The sequence below is a fragment of the Nilaparvata lugens genome, chromosome 6, assembly GCF_014356525.2.
Source record: "Nilaparvata lugens isolate BPH chromosome 6, ASM1435652v1, whole genome shotgun sequence".
Classification (NCBI taxonomy): Eukaryota; Metazoa; Arthropoda; class Insecta; order Hemiptera; family Delphacidae; genus Nilaparvata; species Nilaparvata lugens.
The window spans coordinates 10302370-10321727 of record NC_052509.1 but is presented as its reverse complement, the minus strand read 5'-3'; the positions used below and the strand labels follow the sequence as shown (position 1 = coordinate 10321727).

The 19358-nt window shown below is 32.9% G+C and overlaps 1 protein-coding gene across 1 annotated transcript in view; it reads right to left on the bottom strand.

Annotated features, from left to right (window-relative positions):
• The window catches only part of LOC111052654 (putative fatty acyl-CoA reductase CG5065), a 74842-nt gene extending 56229 nt beyond the window's left edge, over positions 1–18613 (bottom strand). The window contains exon 1 of the mRNA XM_022339395.2: positions 18409–18613. The gene's annotated coding sequence lies outside the window, so the exon portion shown is untranslated. The remainder of the gene's footprint in view (positions 1–18408) is intronic.
• Between the last annotated feature and the right edge of the window lie 745 nt (positions 18614–19358).

Below are 19358 nucleotides of genomic sequence, written 5' to 3'. Positions count from 1 at the left end.
TTTGGAAAAGCAATTCTAAAAATGAGTTATTCTACCGTAAAATTCGACGAAGTAAATGGATTTCTATGGAATTGGAAATTTATAATCAACAAACTTTCCTTTTATAGCTCATTCAAAAACACCAAAACAACAGTTCTGAAATGGGTTATTCTACCGTAAAATTCGACAAAGTATATGAATTCCTGTGGAATTAGAAATTTAGAATTAACAAACTTACTGCCACAAGATTTCTGAAGAACAATATCAGGATGGTATATGAGCACGGAGTAGAGAACTATTTTCTGCTTCTTTTGGTAAGAGTAGCCCACTGGGCTCCTAGAGGATCCAGGTTCGAACCCAGAGAAGACCAGACTTTTTTAGCAAGAGATCACTCCCGTTCTATCGGATTAACACTTCAACTCGCGGTATCAGCTGAAGTATAACGTAACAGTCTTAACACAATTTACACCTTAAATTATATATTTCAACCTTCCCGAAAAAGACTCCCCACCATCTTGTATTTTTCCTTTAGTACATGTGTTTGAGGAACTAAGTTTTGGAGTTCAGAGATGAAGAAATTGGATTAAATTAATTTATTTCATTCAAGGATTGAATGTGGACTTTTTTGACATGTATTTTCACATGCAATTTAAATTTTTTGCTGTATTTGAAGTATAGGAGTTGACAGATAAATGAAATTAGATTAAATTTATTCCATTCAAGGATTGAATGTGGACTACTTGCACGAAAAACTGATGAAATAAATAGGAACCAAGAAATTCTATAAGGAATACTAGCTCTATAAGTACTACTGTACTTCAATCGATAATGAATCGGTTTTATCTTTGATGATGTATAAAACATCGGTTATATTATTACTTTAAAAAAACCGTGAAGTGAACAAGACAACCTATTTGGGACTATGTGTAACCTTATCTAAATTTGGGAGAGGAATAGCACAAGGTTATCTTATTTTTTCTCTCTCTATCATTTTGATGATGTAGGCTACTTATTGTAAAAATAAATCAATAAAATGCATGATTAAGAAGAATGACCTTGAAGTATATGATTGATTCCTGGAAGCAAAATATTTTTTGGGGTAGAAGGATAATTTTCGGCTTTTTTGGGGATAGAAGCTTTTCTCTTAGAGAATCAACTTTTTAGATTTCTGATGGAAAAATTGAAAAATTCTGAAAGTCGATTGGTTTTTAAGATACCTACAGCATGTCTATAGAAATAAAATTATTTCCCTTTTTGTGTAGTTGAGAAGTTGATATTGTGGTAGATTATTCATATTAAATAAGAAGACTAAGAAATTGTCAAAAACCATAGATTTCATTGAGATTTAGAAAGACCGGTTTCGGTTGTTACACCATTGTCAATCTCCGATAAACTCCAGATAAAGAGTTTCAACTCTTCCTAATGAGTTCAAACTCCCTATCTGGAGTTTATCAGAGATTGACAATGGTGTAACAACCGAAACCAGTCTTTCCAAATTTCAATAAAATCTATGGTTTTTGACAATTTCTTAGTATTTTTATTTATTAAGATTATTTCATGAAATGTGATAGAAATTACCCCCCAGTAAGGCACATTATTATGCAAAGTTACAATTATTAAACCGCTCTTCTTATGGATTGAACTTGGAAACGTATTAAAATACAAACTATTGAGGGAATTTATATGCTAAATGACATACCGAATTGAAATACTGAAAACTTGTATATACTGAAAGACTGAAACTGATAACACATTTGAATAGGCCACTTCATAAGTGTATATTTATGGAATGAATTAATGTCTCCCCATTTGTTGAAATCATTAATCAATAATCAGCAGTTATACAATATGGATTCAATTTTTTTTTAAATATAATATACAAAATACCTAACATCACTGGATTTTCTCTTGTGGTGTTTCATAAAAGAGATATGGTGTATGTACCTCCTTTGCCAGCCACTCTACCTGAACTTGGAGCAAGGATTTGCGCTGCTGTTGAGCAAGTTACACCTGAAATGCTAGTGCGAATCTGGGAAGAAATCGACTATCGATGGGATATCTACAGGATAACAAACGGAATTCACGTAGAACATCTTTAGTTTAAGGTGAAAAAAATTGAAGTGTTTTCCTATAGAACAACACAAAAATCAGCTCTGTACCTTGTTTTATAAGATTTATATGAGTTTTCAAAGTTGTAAAGTTCTTTTTGAATCATCCGGTATATCAGCAACGAGCAAGATATTAGATTTGTGACAGGATCATTCATGAGAAATGGGAGTTGAACTAATAAAACGTGCCAGAAAATATACAAATAACACAAATATGACAACCTCACTTACGAAAAAAGCAAATAATTTTCAATTGAGACAAATGTGCCAACAAGACAACCTCACTTACAAAAAAGCAATTAATTTTCAAGCTACTACCTGAAGTGAGACAAATGTTCCAACAATTTAGAAAATATTAAATTTGAAGCTAATTTGATTAACTTTTTCAACTACAACAATAATACCTGTCTAATTACAATTCTCAACAGAATATTTTGTTAGCTTAGAATTGAACGTGTCAAATAATAACTAGAGGTGGAATATGAATATAACCAACAATCAAATTAACTTTCATCTTTAACGATAATTTCTTTGTTGAAAATCACAATAGTGATAATTTATTGATGAATGAGAAAAAAAATTAATATATGAATATTAGTACGTGTTTAGAAACTGTAGAGAAGTTTCTTATTGATGTGATGTTGCTAAACTCTATTTAAAAACGGAATGAGGAACTCTGAAACGTGACTAATATTGTCTTACGAACAGGTCTTGCTCATTGTAAAAAAAAAGAAATTTAGCTTCAGTCTCATAATCACGAAAGTACTTGAAAGATCATAGGTCAACGTTCTTGCTAAGGATGAAGTCGACATGATAGAAAATTTATTTATTTACAATTCAAATGACACTAATGTAATAACATTGAAAGATAAAATAATAAGATAGTCCTTGTGCTATTTTTCTTCCAAATGTATAGGTGAAAAAGTCCGAAATAAGGTTAGAATTTCACGTGTACAATTTTGATAAAATTTCAGTCCAAAACAAAAATGTAAGAAAAAAATGTTACAAGAAAATAATGTAAGAGATGAATGACCTCCACCTGTGAGTGATATTAAAATTCGTTACTATCACCAATATCAATAATAATAGCTGATTGTTCTATTACTCATAGTGGAACTTGCCCCAAAGAATTCATCATCAACCTAAGAGAAAACCAGAAGAACGTCACTCATTAATCCAAGGGATTACATAATATTAACCCTAGGATCAAACATTCCTCCTAAACTCATGAATCATATCCAAAAATTGTATTTTCTATCACCCAAGGTCCAATTTATGAATATGAGAGGGAGTGGCAAAATACTATACTGGATCAAAATTGGTTGAAGATGATTCAAGTTGAGATGAAAGTATGCAAATAGAATACTCGATATCCCTTCAGGATATTTATAAACCAAATAATACTTAAAAATAAACTTATAGTCTATAGTAAGGTCCACGTCATAATGGAGGTGGAGAAAGATAGGAGAAGAACGTTGCCGAACCTCTGTCTTGTCAATGCCTTCTATAGACGGTAGCTGATATAGGTTTATTGATGTAATATCGAATGTTCATTATCGTTTAAAGTAATCAATTATATTTTATTGAGAAAAAAATTGTATTTTTCTATAATTTCATAATCAATTTTCATAATTAAGATGAAATATTTTGTTAAATAATGATTAATCCTATATTGTTAAAAGACGATCTGGCAACAGAGCAGAGTGAGAAAGAGATAGCGCTATCCGCTTTGTTGAATGATAGACAAGGATAGCAATACCATTGCTAAACAAACACTGCCATAATAACATGGACCTGTAAATTGGTTATTGAATCATGAATACTTATAGCTGATAACACTACTGGATGGTCCATTATAGTAAGGCATCACTTTCAACTGGTAGCATCCTTTTCAAATAGCATCATGCATCATTGCTTCTCATTCGAATAAAGCTTACAGTTTGTAATCAATCTCACACTCGGTATCATCTATCATAAAAATTAAAAGCTTAAGGTTTGAAATCAATCTAAAGCTCTCTACCATCAATCATCAATAAGCTTACGATCTATATAATTGCTCATTGATTACTTGAATGACTTTGCTTGTTTCAATTTCTCACATCTTCAAAGAATTCTTCTCTTTCATTCAACTCTCAAGACGTAAATCTCGATAATCCTTTCATGCACATTCGAGATGTATCATTAATGAACTCATATGATCAATTAATGAACTCATATAATCAATAAATTAATTGAATAATTAAATAATAACGCAATTTCAAGATATATCATCAATGAATTCATGATCGATAACATTGCTTCACACTTTTTTGACTGCTTGTCGTGTGAAATACATAAGAAAAGTTTTTTAATTCGTGGGTTATCTCAAAAGTAAATTCCACTATTAAATGAAAAGAGAGAGGTAACGCACAGTATTTGTTTAAGAGTTTATATTTGAGAAGCCACATGTATCAGTTATTTTTCTACACAATCTTATCCAATTTCAATACATTTTTGGTATTGACACTGCTTGTCGTGTGAAATACATAACAAAAGTGTTTTAATACGTGAGTTGTCTCAAAAGTAAATTACACTATCAAATAAAAAGAGAGTAACGCACAGATATCGTAGATATCTGGTATCGTAGAGTACATCGCAGCTCGAAATGGATCGAGAAACCATAATCAATAATTATTGCTTATTGAATACTTGAGATGACTATGCTTGTTAATTTCTCACATCTTCAAAGAACTCTTCTTTTTCTTTCAACTCCCAAGTCGCAATTTTTCAAATCCTTTCACACACTTTCAAGGCTTCAGGAGTAGTAGAAAAGAAGGACTAATTCAAGGCCGTATTGTGCAAAACTTCAAACAACAAATCCCAATAATGCATCTTCGATTTGTGTCCGGTGAGAGAGAACATTATCAGGCACGCTTATCAGCACAACTTCTTTCTACAACATTCAATGTTGTTTGGTACCACAACATAGCACAATTTCCAATGTTGTTCTTTGTTCAACAACAAATGTAAAGTTGTTCTGGCAATATAGAATCTTGAATCTTTACAGCAGCATACAACAACATCACATATACATCTCAGCATAATAGCATGTCATCAATAGTGTTACATCTTGATAACAGACAACCTAATTTGCATGTGTCTGCACGTATCTTCAAGCATGACAGGCGAGGAGGAGTTTAGGAGAGCTTGTACAGAGGATTAAAGACAGACAAGTGTGCGATAGAATCGTCAGAAATTGAGAGTCCGCCATGCGAGGGATTCATAGTCAATATTTATAGTGAGGTCCACGTTGTAATAGCAGTGTTTAATAAGCAATGCCATTGCTATCCTTGTCTATCATTCAACAGAGCAGATATCGCTATCTCTTTCTCGCTTTGCTATGTTGCCAGATTGTCTTCCAACAATGTAGAATTAATAATAATTGATATTAACAAAATATTTCATCTTAATATTATGAAATTATTGAAAAATATAATTTCTTGCTCAATAAAATATAATTGGTTATTTTAAATGAGAATGAACAGTTAATATTACATCATTAAACCTGTATCAGCTACCGTCTATAGAAGGCATTGACAAGACAGAGGATCGGCAACGTTATCTCCTATCTTTCTCCACTGCCATTACAACCTGGAGCTCACTATATGTACTTGTAATTCAAGCAGTGTATAGTGAGGTCCACTTTGCAGTGAAGAAAGATAACAGAGCAAGGTTACCGATCCTCTGTCTTGTCAATGCCTTCTATAGACGGTAGCTGATACAGGTCTATTGATGTACAATATTAACTGTTCATTCTCGTTTAAAATAATCAATTATATTTTATTAAGCAAGAAATTTTATTTTTCAATAATATTTCATAATGAATTTTCATAATTGAGATAGAATATTTTGTTAATTGATTATTAATTCTACATTGTTAAAAGACGATCTGGAAACAGAGCAAAGCAAGTAAGAGATAGCGCTATCCGCTTTGTTGTATGATAGACATAGCTAATCATACCCTGCCATTATAAAGTGGACCTCACTATGCAGGGTGTCCCACGAAAGGTGTAACAGCCGAAAACCATAGACTCTACATTGAATTTGCAACAAAAAATGCCAAGTAAAATGTTCTTATATCGACCTTAGTTTTCGAGTTATCTCGATTTTTCGATATTTTTGAAAAACGTTAAAAACTAGAGAACTATCAGTGAAAATATAATGCCAAGGATATGATTGGAAAGAGCAAGAAATTTCCAATAAGATTCATATAATTTGTTCCTTTGTTTGACGTTTTTGAACTTTTTATGAGTGTTCAAACTGTTTGAAATTTGGCTTTGAACTCCACGAATATACTTTTTTCAACTTTGAAATTGTACAGAATTACTCATAACTGTTCATAATTAACTGTTAATGAACAGTTATAACATTAATAACATCATGTTATTTCATTATAACATAATTAACAGTTATTAACATTAATAACTGTTAATGTTAACTGTTCATTAATAACTGTTAATTTGTAATAACTGTTCATTCTCGGTTGAAATAATCAATTATTAAGCAAGAAATTATATTTTTCAATAATTGCATTAGTGAGATGAAATATTTTGTTAACTAATTGTTAATCCTACATTGTTAAAAGACGATCTTGCAACAGAGCAAAGCGAGAAAAAGATAGCGCTATCCGCTTTGATGAATGATAGACAAGGATAGCAATACCATGCTAATCAAACACTTCCATTATAACGAGGACCTCACTATAGACGTACTTTCTTGTTCACAGCAGACTGATAATTCTAATCAAATTGCCATGATAGTCAACTTATTAAGAACATATCCACTTTACATGTTGTCACTATGATATGATCTGGATGTAATAGTGAAAGTAGGCTACCTCTTCATTTTTCTCTTACCTTCCAATTCAGGTTTCGAAAATATTTTTAGCCTTTCACTGTGTTAGTATATATAGAGCCCAGAGATTCACGTTAATCAGTCAGCTTTGTTTTGATGGGAATCGTTAATTTCATTCATAAGGAACACTGATAATTTAAAGTGGATCTAAAAAGAAATTCTGACAGTTTTGAGTGGATATAACCATAGAGAAACAATAGCGTAAGTAGATATCCCATGGTATAGGGCGTTTATGTCGCAACTTCTACTGTTATCTCAAGCCGATTACTCTTGATTATTGTCAATTTTTACTGTTTTGTTGGGGTGAGAGTGTACGAACGGCACAATATGAGAGACTACCAGCGTCACACAGCTTTACGGGAAAGAATTAAATGAACTATCGGCTTGAGATAACAGTGAAAGTTGCGACATAAACGCCCTATACCATGGGATATCTACTTACGCTATTGTTTCTCTATAATATAACTTACTATAGTCAGATTCCCTTTAAACAATGTCAGCATTAATTGAATGAGAAACATTGGTGTGTTTTCGTGAGACATGCTGACAGCTTGAAGTGGAAAGAAGCCGCGACCGTGGGCCTCCAATTTGAAGGATGAAAAATGTAGGGTTACGTAAAAAGTGTGATTCTCACGTAATACAACTTGGTAAACTGTGGGTTGAAACGAGATCGCCGAAAAAGTAAAGAGATTGTTGGAAGATATTTTTGTTGGTGAGATTTTGTAAAGTTGTCTCAAAAGGCAGATATTTGTATCAGTATGAGTATACTGATACTCGGTGTCAACCAAGGTAGGTACCTAGAATACTATAGTGAGGTCCACGTTATAATGGAAGTGTCTGATTAGCAATTGTATTGCTATCCTTGTCTATCATTCAACAAAATGGATAGCGCTATCTCTTTCTCGCTTAGCTCTGTTGCCAGATTGTCTTTTAACAATGTAGAATGAAATTAATAATTGATTAACAAAATATTTAATCTTAATCATGAAAATTTATTATGAAATTATTGAAAAATATAATTTCTTGCTTACCTAAAATATAATTATTATTTTAAACGAGAATGAACAGTTAATATTACATCAATAAACCTGTATCAGCTACCATCTATGGAAGGCATTGACAAGACAGAGGATCGGCAACGTTGTTCTGTTATCTTTCTCCACTGCCATTATAACGTGGACCTCACTATAGGTAGTGATCACGCGCATCTCAATCAGAGTCAGATGATCGTTGTGACGTCAAATGTGCTCTAAAAATCGATTCTTCCTATCTTTTCAATGTTAAATTGACCAACTTTGTAGGTTTTCTCAAAAAGTACATAACCTTCAAGTTATACATACATTGTATTCATGATTCATACATTGTTTATCTTCATTTTTTCTAGAACTTCACTACTTTTGGACTTTAAGGTGCGTACAGATATACGCGCCGCGAACATGAGCAATTCACTTTTAATCAGCTGATGCCAAGCTTTTAATATCTATATATTACCGTTTCTGTAAAAATACAGATATAGTCAGCTGATTAAAAGTGAATTTCTCATGTTCGCGGCGCGTATATCTGTACACACCTTAAGATGCTCATCGAATACCTGTTGCTCTCTTAAGACTATCATGCTTTTCCTGGCTCTTTTGTTATTCAATAACTCTTCTTCTTCTTCTTCTTCTTCTTCTTCTTCTTCTTCTTCTTCTTCTTCTTCTTCTTCTTCGTCTTCTTCTTCTTCTTCTTCTTCTTCTTCTTCTTCTTCTTCTTCTTCTTCTTCTTCTTCTTCTTCTTCTTCTTCTTCTCTTCTTCTTCTTTCTTCTTCTTCTCTTCTTCTTCTCTTCTTCTTCTTCTTCTTCTTCTTCTTCTTCTTCTTCTTCTTCTTCTTCTTCTTCTTCTTCTTCTTCTTCTTCTCCTTCCTCATCATCTTCTTCATCTTCCTCCTATTTCATTTCTTCCTCCTCTCCAAAGCTTCTTACCTTCCTTCTCTTCTTCTTATACTTCTTTTCCTCTCTCTCATAATTGGTTCACAGTTGGTTTGTGCTGGAATTTACAATATTCTTCTTCTGATAAACATCATAAGCATACATGTCTAACAATAATCAATAATTTGCCCCCATCGAATAACCAAATGAAGAGCAATGTTGTGAACAAGTGATTCCTCCATTTTGCGTTTCATTTCCAAAAGCTGAACGAACAGCCGAGAGCTCTGATTGGCTCATAGAAAATTGAGAATGGGGAACCGAGCAACAAGTGGGAGGAGCTTATTCGGTCAATCGTAGCGCTTCATTTCAATTATTAGGCTTTCGAGCTTGTATCTCAACTGGTAGTCATCTAGTCAAAATGTATTATTAATATTATTATCCAGATCAATTTTCTACAATATCTGCTGTAACTATACTTCTTTCTCCTTCATGATATAAGTTATCAATCTTATCATCTTCTTGTTATTTTTTCTTTTCCTTCTTCTTTTTTTTTCTTCTTCTTCTTCTTCTTCTTCATCTTCTTCTGGTGCCTATCCATTATCGAATGTTGGCAATTATAACTTGACAGCTGCTCTAAAAAGTTGCAGGGTGGACACTGTAAAAATTCTTCTAAAACTCTTCAAAACTCTTCTAAAACTCTTTGAGGTTGAGTGGTAGAGAGGACTTAAAAGTCCTAACTCCGCCTAATAAAGAATTTTTTCATTTCATTTCATTTCAACCAGGAAATTCGCCTTAAACAAGTAGGCCTACTCATTTTAGCAACTCATATTGAATTCCATTCCTTATGATAATAATATGTTCTAGATACTCAAATTTTCGTCTTTTCACAGTGAACATTATCCATAATTGTGTATTATACATCATACATCATTTTATCATTGTATATTTTCATAGAGGGAAGGTAGCATGAGAAGATATCCCTTGGTAAAGGGAGCTTATGTTCCAATTATACTGTTATCAAGCCGATAGTCCTAGTAGTTATTTTTCTTGAATGAAGGCGCCATTGACGCTGGTAGTGTCTCATACTGTGCAGTTTTTACTCTCACCTGGCCAGAACAGTAATAATAGAGAAAAATCGACTTGAGTTAACAAAAAATTGGCATGAGAATTGGAATATAAATGCCCTATACCATGAGATATATTCTTATGTTATGTTTTCTCTATGATATTACACACTGTATTTTGTATACTTGTAAGAATCTCACCATCAAGTTATGCTCCCAGTTTGAGAATCCCGCAGAAGCAAATCAAAAGTTGAAGAAGTTGAGAACAAGTTTGCCGGGGGAAAATTACGGCTACCTACTTCTTATATAACGAAGAAAACTTGTGATTTTGTTTAGTAGCCTGTAGTAGCATTGCCGCTCATAAACAGGTATGATAAGTAGAGCATGATTCCTGACCAATGAGCGCTCTCTAATCTATCATTAAAATGTTTTACATCACTTTTTGATTGACAAAAATGGTTTTCAAGCAGATTGTCGGTCGTAGGCTTCAAAACTGAAGAAGTAGGTTAGAAGGGTACAGGTTTTATTATTTAATAGTAGGCCTATAATCAATAAAAAGATTTGATTTCCGGGCTGAATTGGATGAATAAAGTTCAATTCAATTTATAATTGCATCCTAAACATCAGATAATCAGACAGAGGATGAGTGAAAAAATAACAACCTTAGGGAGGTTCTCAACACATAAAACAATCACATTGATGAATTACTGTAATTATAATCATTAATTGACAATATATTATTACCAAAGGAAATAGGAATATTTTTATAAAGCCTATTCCTATTATTTATATAAATATCAGGGCACCGAGCTTCGCTCGTTATTTTCATTTATTGATAAACAGAACCAAGGCTTACTTTAGATAAGACAGAACACAATACTCTAAAATGATCATGTTTATATTTCACAGCTGGCTATACGTCAGCTTATGAATTTCGGGGATGCGATATTTTGATTTTCCACAGAATCATTCGCTCACTTTTTCCTATCCACAGACGACGAAAGTCTCAGCTGTTTCAGCCAAGGATGAATCATCCTTTTAATATCGTTCAGCGAATTTTCCCAAGGATGAAACCTAGCGCAATCAAATATTTATATCATAAACCTCCTATGTTCCAAATTTCGTGAAAATCATTAGAGCCGTTTTCGAGATCCGTTCAACATAAATCACCAAATATAAAAATACAGAAATTGCTCGCTTAATATAATAGGATATATTCCTTAAAACTGTTTCATACAGTATTGATAAACATAGTATATTCCTATTTGAAAATATGAGAGGAAACAAACCTACAGTGAAATCCACGTTATAATGGCAGTATTTGATTAGGTGTTGCTATCCTTGTTTAACATTCGACAAAACAGATGGCGCTATCCTTTTCTGCCTCTGTAACGTTGCCAGATGTTTTTCAACAATGTGGGAACTTAATAATCGCTCTACCACACGTAATTATTATAAACTTTGAATTGAAATCAGGGTGCTTCAACACGACACTTTCTAGAAATTTCACCTTGATTTTTCGAAAAGCTTCATCTTCCTCTTTTTCCCATCTCTCCAATGCTCACATTCTTAATTCATCCGTCCTTCTTTTCAATGCTTACCTTACCTATAGTGAGATCCAAGTTATGGAGAAAGATACGACGACAGCGTTGCCGATTCTCTGCCTTGCCACTATTCTTCAATGATTGAATAATAGATTTTCATAATTGAGATTGAATATTTTGTTGATTAATCACATTCCTACATCGTTGTAAAACGATGTGGCAACGTTACGGAGCTAGAAAACGATAGCGCTATCTGCTTTGTCGAATGATAGACAAGGATGACAATGATAAAATTTAAATATAGAAATGACAAATGACAGAGTAATAAGTATAGCAGCACCAATGTTAATCAAATACTGCCATTATAAAGTGGGCATTACTATATCCACTCCAACATATAGTGAGGTCCACGTTATAATTTCGGTGGAGAAAGATAGGAGAACAACGTTGCCAATCCTCTGTCTTGTCAATGCCTTCTATAGACAGTAGCTGATACAGGTTTATTGATGTAATATTAACTGTTCATTCTCGTTCAAAATAATCAATTATATTTTTTCAAGCAAGAAATTATATTTTTCAATAATTTCATAATTAAGATGAGATATTTTGTTGATTGATTATTAATTCTACATAGTTAAAAGACGATCTGGCTACAGAGCAAAGCGAGAAAGAGATAGCGCTATTCGCTATGTTGAATGATAGACAAGGATAGCAATAGTGAAACACTGCTTTTATAACGTGGACCTCACTATAGACCGTCTTGCAAAATTCAGGTCTCAGGTTGCTGGTTTCAAGACATTATATCATCGACTTTGATAACATCTAGAATAGCATCTAGGTCCGAGTTTGTTGAAATCAAGTTGTGATGTGATAGCTATAAGCTGTAAGCAGTAAGCACTCCAGGAAAAGTTAATTTTATTTTTGTGACGTACTTGTTTTAATATCGTTATGAAATGCGGGATTATACAGGTACCGGTACTAGAAGTATATAGGGAAACTGGATCAAACTTGAATGAAGTAGTCAATAAAATTGATTCGTGTTTTTTGAATGCTTAATTTGAGTTTTGAAGTCGGATGGAATTGGAAGTGAATTTATGTAATGAATTCGTACCATGCTGTCAATGTATAAATTTTGAAGTCGGTCGAAATAAGAAATGATTTTAAAGGCAGCTTGAATGATTGTTGATTATTGGTTCGAAAATTTCAGAATTTTTCAGGCCTTGAAAAGGCAATCAGGCAATGATTTTTCAATCATAGGCTACTTCTTCAGCTTTCCCAATACGTAAGTTTCACTAACTGGATGATAAATACTGCTCCTCATTCTCTTAAACAGTTCCGTGTTATAGAATAGCGTCTCTTTAATCAATAATCATCTATATCATCCAATAGGAAGGCATCCAAAATATAAGTGAAGTGAACATCGCCATTATTCAACTGTGATAGGTTGAAGTTTATGACCGTGAAATTCGAATCCACCAATAGAATTTTGAGATGCCGTTCTTTTGAAAGCCAGCTTGTTTCTTATTGCACGATTGTATTATTCTCGTTTAAAATCAATAGATTTTATAGAACTTGAAAACTTTCTCATTATTATTTTGCATACATTTTTATTCGTAATCCATGAATAGATTAAACTAATATAATCGTAGATACGATAATAAAATTAAGCATTATTGAAAATTTGATTCATAATATGAAATTGATGAGTTGATGATACTATCAACAACTATCTCTGCATCTTGATATGCCTCCCAATTCCGATGAATTGGTCTATCCAGAAAGATGAAGTCCAAAGACATGTACTCATTTATTTCGGACATAAATAAATAAATTTATAGCTGTATTCAAGTTGAATATATAACTATATGTGAACATTGAACATGATACATTGTATCGTAAATTGTAAGATTTACATCGGAAAGTTGAAAAAAACATTGCATCGTAATATTGTAGTGTACTTTTTTTGAGTGAATGATTTTTTTTGTCAAGAACAAATAAGAATACATAAAGAGCTTCCCAAAAAATAAATACTGTATAAGCTTTACAAGAAATAAATTAAATTAAATCGACTGTTATGATTTAAATTGTCACATAACAACAACAATAATGATGCACTTTTCATCAATAATTATTATTTGAATAGGCCTAAGTCTGATATAAATTTTCCCGTAGAGGACGACATAATAGTATGGTATCTAATTTTAAACAAATGAACTAGATAACAGAAAACAGTATGTTATAATTTACTCCGGACTCTACTATCTATGAAACCATATTGTTTTAAATAAACAGCTTTTATTATTGTCTCTTCAACTGATAACAAAACAGATACTGATTTAATGAAATTCATATCCGACCCATTATGGAATACATTGAACAAGTCTTATTGCTTAGAATATAGATATGTAACGTGCTCTTGGTAACCTCATTGTAAGGGTGACTCCTTGACGCCAGCTCTACTGTCAGTTAAAAAATCACTTTCTGTGGTTCGGAGCCCACTTCCAAATAGATGGAGTCATTTCTCAACAAAATCTCTCTTATAACTCATCATGCATGATCTTGACATAATGTGTGCCTCATCCTCAGTTAGATAAACTGATTCATCTCAAAATTGTAGACATTTATGATTGACTAGCATGTAACCCGTGCTCCGCAAGGGTCTATTTTAAAACTTGACAAACTGAAAGCTTGACGTGATGAGATCTTGAAGAATTGAAAATAAGCCTATAACTATCCTCGGTTGATTAAGAATCTATATGCAAAATTCCTAGTTAATTAGTCCAGTAGTTCAGACGTGTTGATGCGTCAAACATAATTTTCCTATCCCGTACGTGTATAAGCCAGTTCTTTCCTTTATTATAGTATAGATTTGTACCTTTCTATTAATATCGTGATGAATATTGATTAATGATAGTTATGAATCTATAACTATCAGTCCCAAAATGTCTACATCATTTCTCATGATTGTAATAGGATAGGTAGCATGCTAGAAAATGAATTTATGAAAATTCCTCAAATTTTCCACACAGAAAAGCATGCAGAATATAGAAAGTTCGTTGAAAAAATAACAAAAAAATGAAACGTTTTTTAAACCCCGTTTATCTACACAAAAAACGCTAACAATTTGTGTTGATTAGCTCCACGTGTTAATATATCATAAATGAATATTTGTCTATTTGAGGTTAATTATACTAGTTATTACACATTTTTCATTATTCGCTATACCACGGAATTAACAATCTATAGAAGTTTTCTTTGGCTATATCTATACAGATTACCTCATCCCACTTACGAATCCTATGAGCTCTAAGAATAGCCTACACGTGTAATGAAGTTTATTTTGTAAAACAGTAATTACAGTTCAATTGCCTCATCGTGGTCACGTTTAATTATTTTGTCCGTTGCTGACGAAATTTTGACGATTTTTTTTCTCCACGTTATTTTGACGAAATGAACGTGAGACTGAATGACATTCTCCACAACGTTCTTTCACGTTCAAGAGCTGAGGTAAGACGAAACGATTGAATGCTTGTTATGAACAAAGATTAATAAAAATCTTGATAGAGTCAGTTTAAAACCTCTAAAGCAATGAGAACTAACATTGGATTCATACACTTTTGGAGACATAATTTATTATGCTTCTCATATATTGCGTTGTTTCTATTTGTGTTTCATGCTCCAGCATTCGTAGGTTTCTTCATTTAATTATGTTCGAGTGATCTACCTTTATACTACTAGTAGTTCTGTGAACAGTAGACCTCACGCAGTATTCTCATCCACAAGTACCTGATTGAAACTATAGACCTTATGGAAATACAGCAATAGACTGGCTTCTCCACACATCTGTGTAATCACTTGTCAGCTGATTTATGATGAATAATTCTATAGTCTGATTTTTACTCTAATATTGGCGTATGAAGGAGGCTCCTTTTTCCTTTTATATTATCATTGAAATGAAAAATTTTCAAAAACCTTGTATATACGTCGACGCTCAATTAAAAAAGGAACATACCTGTCAAATTTCATGAAAATCTATTACCGCGTTTCGCCGTAAATGCGCAACATATAAACATTCAAACATTCAAACATTCAAACATTCAAACATTCAACATTCAAACATTCAACATTCAACATTCAAACATTCAAACATTCAAACATTCAAACATTCAAACATTCAAACATTCGAACATTCCACATTCAACATTCAAACATTCAAACATTCAAACATTCAAACATTCAACATTCAAACATACAAACATTCAAACATTCAAAATTCAAACATTTAAACATCTAAAATAACAGTGATTAATTTCACGAAAACCAATCAGAGAATGCTTTTTCGAAAATTAGGCTTCCCTGATTGGTTCTCCTGAAATTAATCACGATTAGAATTTAACTGGCTTTTGTGCAACCGGCACTAAGAGAAATGCCAAACCGTCGACTTGAATCTTAGACCACACTTCGCTCGGTCAATTAGTAATCTAAATAATAGTATAATAGTATCCTATAATTTTATTTATACTAATCACCATCCTTTATACTTGTCCGCAACTCTACTGTGGTCTCTCAGGAATTCTAAAGAACCTTACAGTGTTGTGAACACAATTTAAATTTGTGTTTTCAAATGCTAAAGAACTTAATGATTATGTTATCCGTATCATAGAGAAACAATCAAACAATGTAATGTGTAAACAATGTAATGTAATGGAATTCTCTATCCGTGCATTGATGTTCTACAAGATTCAGTCTCCCTGTTCTATAAGAGAGGGAGAGGGCCACAATCAATATGAATGAAATTGAACTTGAGTAAGTAAGTGATGAATGAATGAATGGATAATGAACCTGAATCCTTCCCAAATAATCAGTCTTTCGCAGACTGCCGCAGTCATATTGTTCGAATGACTTGTATCAATTGATAAATGTGACAATTAGCTTCACAATCAAGAGTTTTGGGCAAATTCCTGTTGTTTTTACCTGCATTGTATCTATTGTCTATGAATAAATGAATGAATATTCTAAGAGTTCTAGATCAATGGTAATGAGAAACAGACCGATAAAATCAATGCCAAAACTTAACCACAAACCAGGTAGGTTTAAATACCAAATTTATGTGGTAGAACTAATTAAACGGGAAATACAATCAACCAAGTAGTTTAACGATCTGCGCTACTTGGAGAATTATTGATAAATTTCAATTCTTCAATCAATAAATTCCAGTTTTTCAATCAAAATTCTGTCACTCCAGTAGCTGTGATAAGAGAAATCAACATGTGATAATCCTATCTCCACAAACAGTGACATATATATTCGATATTCAAAGACCTAAAGGATTGGTCAATATTATCCTATACTATTAAACGAGCAACTTCTGTTTATATGTATAGATGTTTAAATGTTTAGATGTTGATGTTTAGATGTTTATATGTTTGGATGTTTAGATGTTTAGATGTTTAGATGTTTAATGTTTAGATGTTTATATGTTTGGATGTTTATATGTTTGTATTTCACTGGATCTCGAAAACGGCTCTAACGATTCTCACGAAATTCAGAACATAATAGGTTTATAATATAAAGATTCGATTGCACTAGGTCTCATCCCTGGGAAAACTCGCTGAAGGACATTAAAAGGATAATTGTTATTCATCCTTGGAAAAACAGCTGATAATAATTATTTCGTCGTCTGTTGGTGATGGAAGTGAGTGAGCAAGTTCATATGTGTGGGACTGTGTCAGAATTATGACTCAGCTGTTGAACTTTTGTAATCATTCATTTGCCGGGTTATTTTCAATCCTGATTAGTTCCAGTAGATGCATCTTTTTGAAATGGTCTTCTCTGATTTGGTTCACGTGAAGCTAATCAGGATTAAAATTTAACCAGCTTTTGTGCAATTGGGCCTTTGTGAGGGAAATCTTTGTATTCCTCTGGGAATTGATCTCAATTTACTGTGATTAGATAGAACATTTCTGTATGAAACTATGAATGTTATTATAGTTTCTTCTTTCGTAATAAATGTTTTATGCTTTTGTACTCCAGAGCGAAGCTCGGTCCCCGATATTAAGATAAAACAGCTACCGTATACGATGTCTTGCTTCCCACATATTTAGGTTACAGCAAACTTGATCAATTATGATTCTAGAGAGCCAGGACAATGTGATAGTGTGATCAGTGGATCCTGGCTTATGCAAATCTGTGAAAGATAGTTTTACTGTATTTATAAAAAACATAGGTGTTGATGATAGTGGCATTTTTACTAGTTGTACAGTAGGTCAGTTATTGAAAGTTATGTGTTGATATTTAATTTTTGAGGATCTCGTGAAGACTGATATTGAAGATGGGCCAATATTGATTTCGTGAAGACTGATCCAATTAGTCTCTATTAGAAATTGGTTAATATGAGAAACAATAAAGAAGATTTTTAAACTTGACATAAAGATTTCAAAATCGCCTATTTAGCTCAAACGTTAAAATACATGAATTCTAGTAAGCTTGTACAAATGGAAATCCTTCTTGAACTTGACTGAAGTAAACCTTACTTAATATTGTATCTATCGAGCTATTAAACTTACAAACTTACAAACTTAAAATACTTGAATTCAAGTAAACTTGACCAATGTAAATCCTACTTGATACTGTATAGCCTAATCGAACTATCAAACTTACAAGCTTGCTAACTTAAAATACTTTAGTTCAAGTAAACTTGATCAATGTAAATCCTATTTGATACTGTATACATCGAACTATGATACTGACAAACTTACTAACTTAAAATATACTTGAATTCAAGTAAACTTGACTGAAGAAACCTTACTTATTATTGTGTCTAACAAACTAACAAGCGATAACTGATAAAACTGCAATAAAAAACAACCAAAATAGCAAACAAAAATACTAATTAAATTCAATCCTTACTCACCTCAACTGATTCCTTTGTAGTAAAAACAAGCCGTTACAGACCGATTAACGTTTGGAACGAAAGAAAGCTGTTTTTTCAAACGATCTAAGCGTGATTTCCACTGAACCGTCACCACTGAACGAGTGTGTGTTATCCTATCCTATCCGTTGGAGTGCTATAACACAACTGAGGCGCTTAACACCGAACTGACCGCGCCGTTCTGTCTTACTGATAGCATCTTCATTCCTCCACCCCTCTCACTCATAGTCTCCTCACTCTCTCTCTCCCTCTCAGTGTCTCTCACTCTATCTCTCTTCCCCTGTTAGGACTTGATGGTCACGTTTCTGAGAGGTATATGGGCAATGGGTATGTAGTAATTGCTAGCCGAAAGACTCGCTTCACTCGCCTTATCCGTCTAGAACCCCCCGGCTGAATCATCCAGGAATGAGACCAACAGACTCGATTCGATCGCCTGAATTTTTCATCTGAGCTTGCTTTTTTCGAAGAAGCTGAGAAAACGCTGATTTTTGGCGTTATTTTAAAGCGTTACTTCATGGTTTGAATTCCATGCTTCTTCATTCTGAATTCTCTAAAGAATTCTCCACTTCCTTCCACTTCTTTGAGGAATTAAAACCAGAAAATATTAATAATATATATTTTATATTAATATTAATCTAAGCGGTTTTTCCAGGCGCCAACCCAATCGAGTAGGTTCCTACCCTGCCCGACTCTAAAAAACGCCGTCTGAGAACGCCTGAAAAAGCTTAATATGGTCGGGCCCTTATTCTTGTTGGCTACGAAAAATCATACGCGAGTGTTCTATGAGTTTTCCTTGAAAGTATCTACTGTCAATGAAGTTGATTAGATACAGCAACTGATAAATAAAATTATCGATAAAAATCAAATAATTCAATAAATATCAAGAAGGAAGCGACTTGAGATGTTCTAAAAATATCCACTTTTTTAAAAAG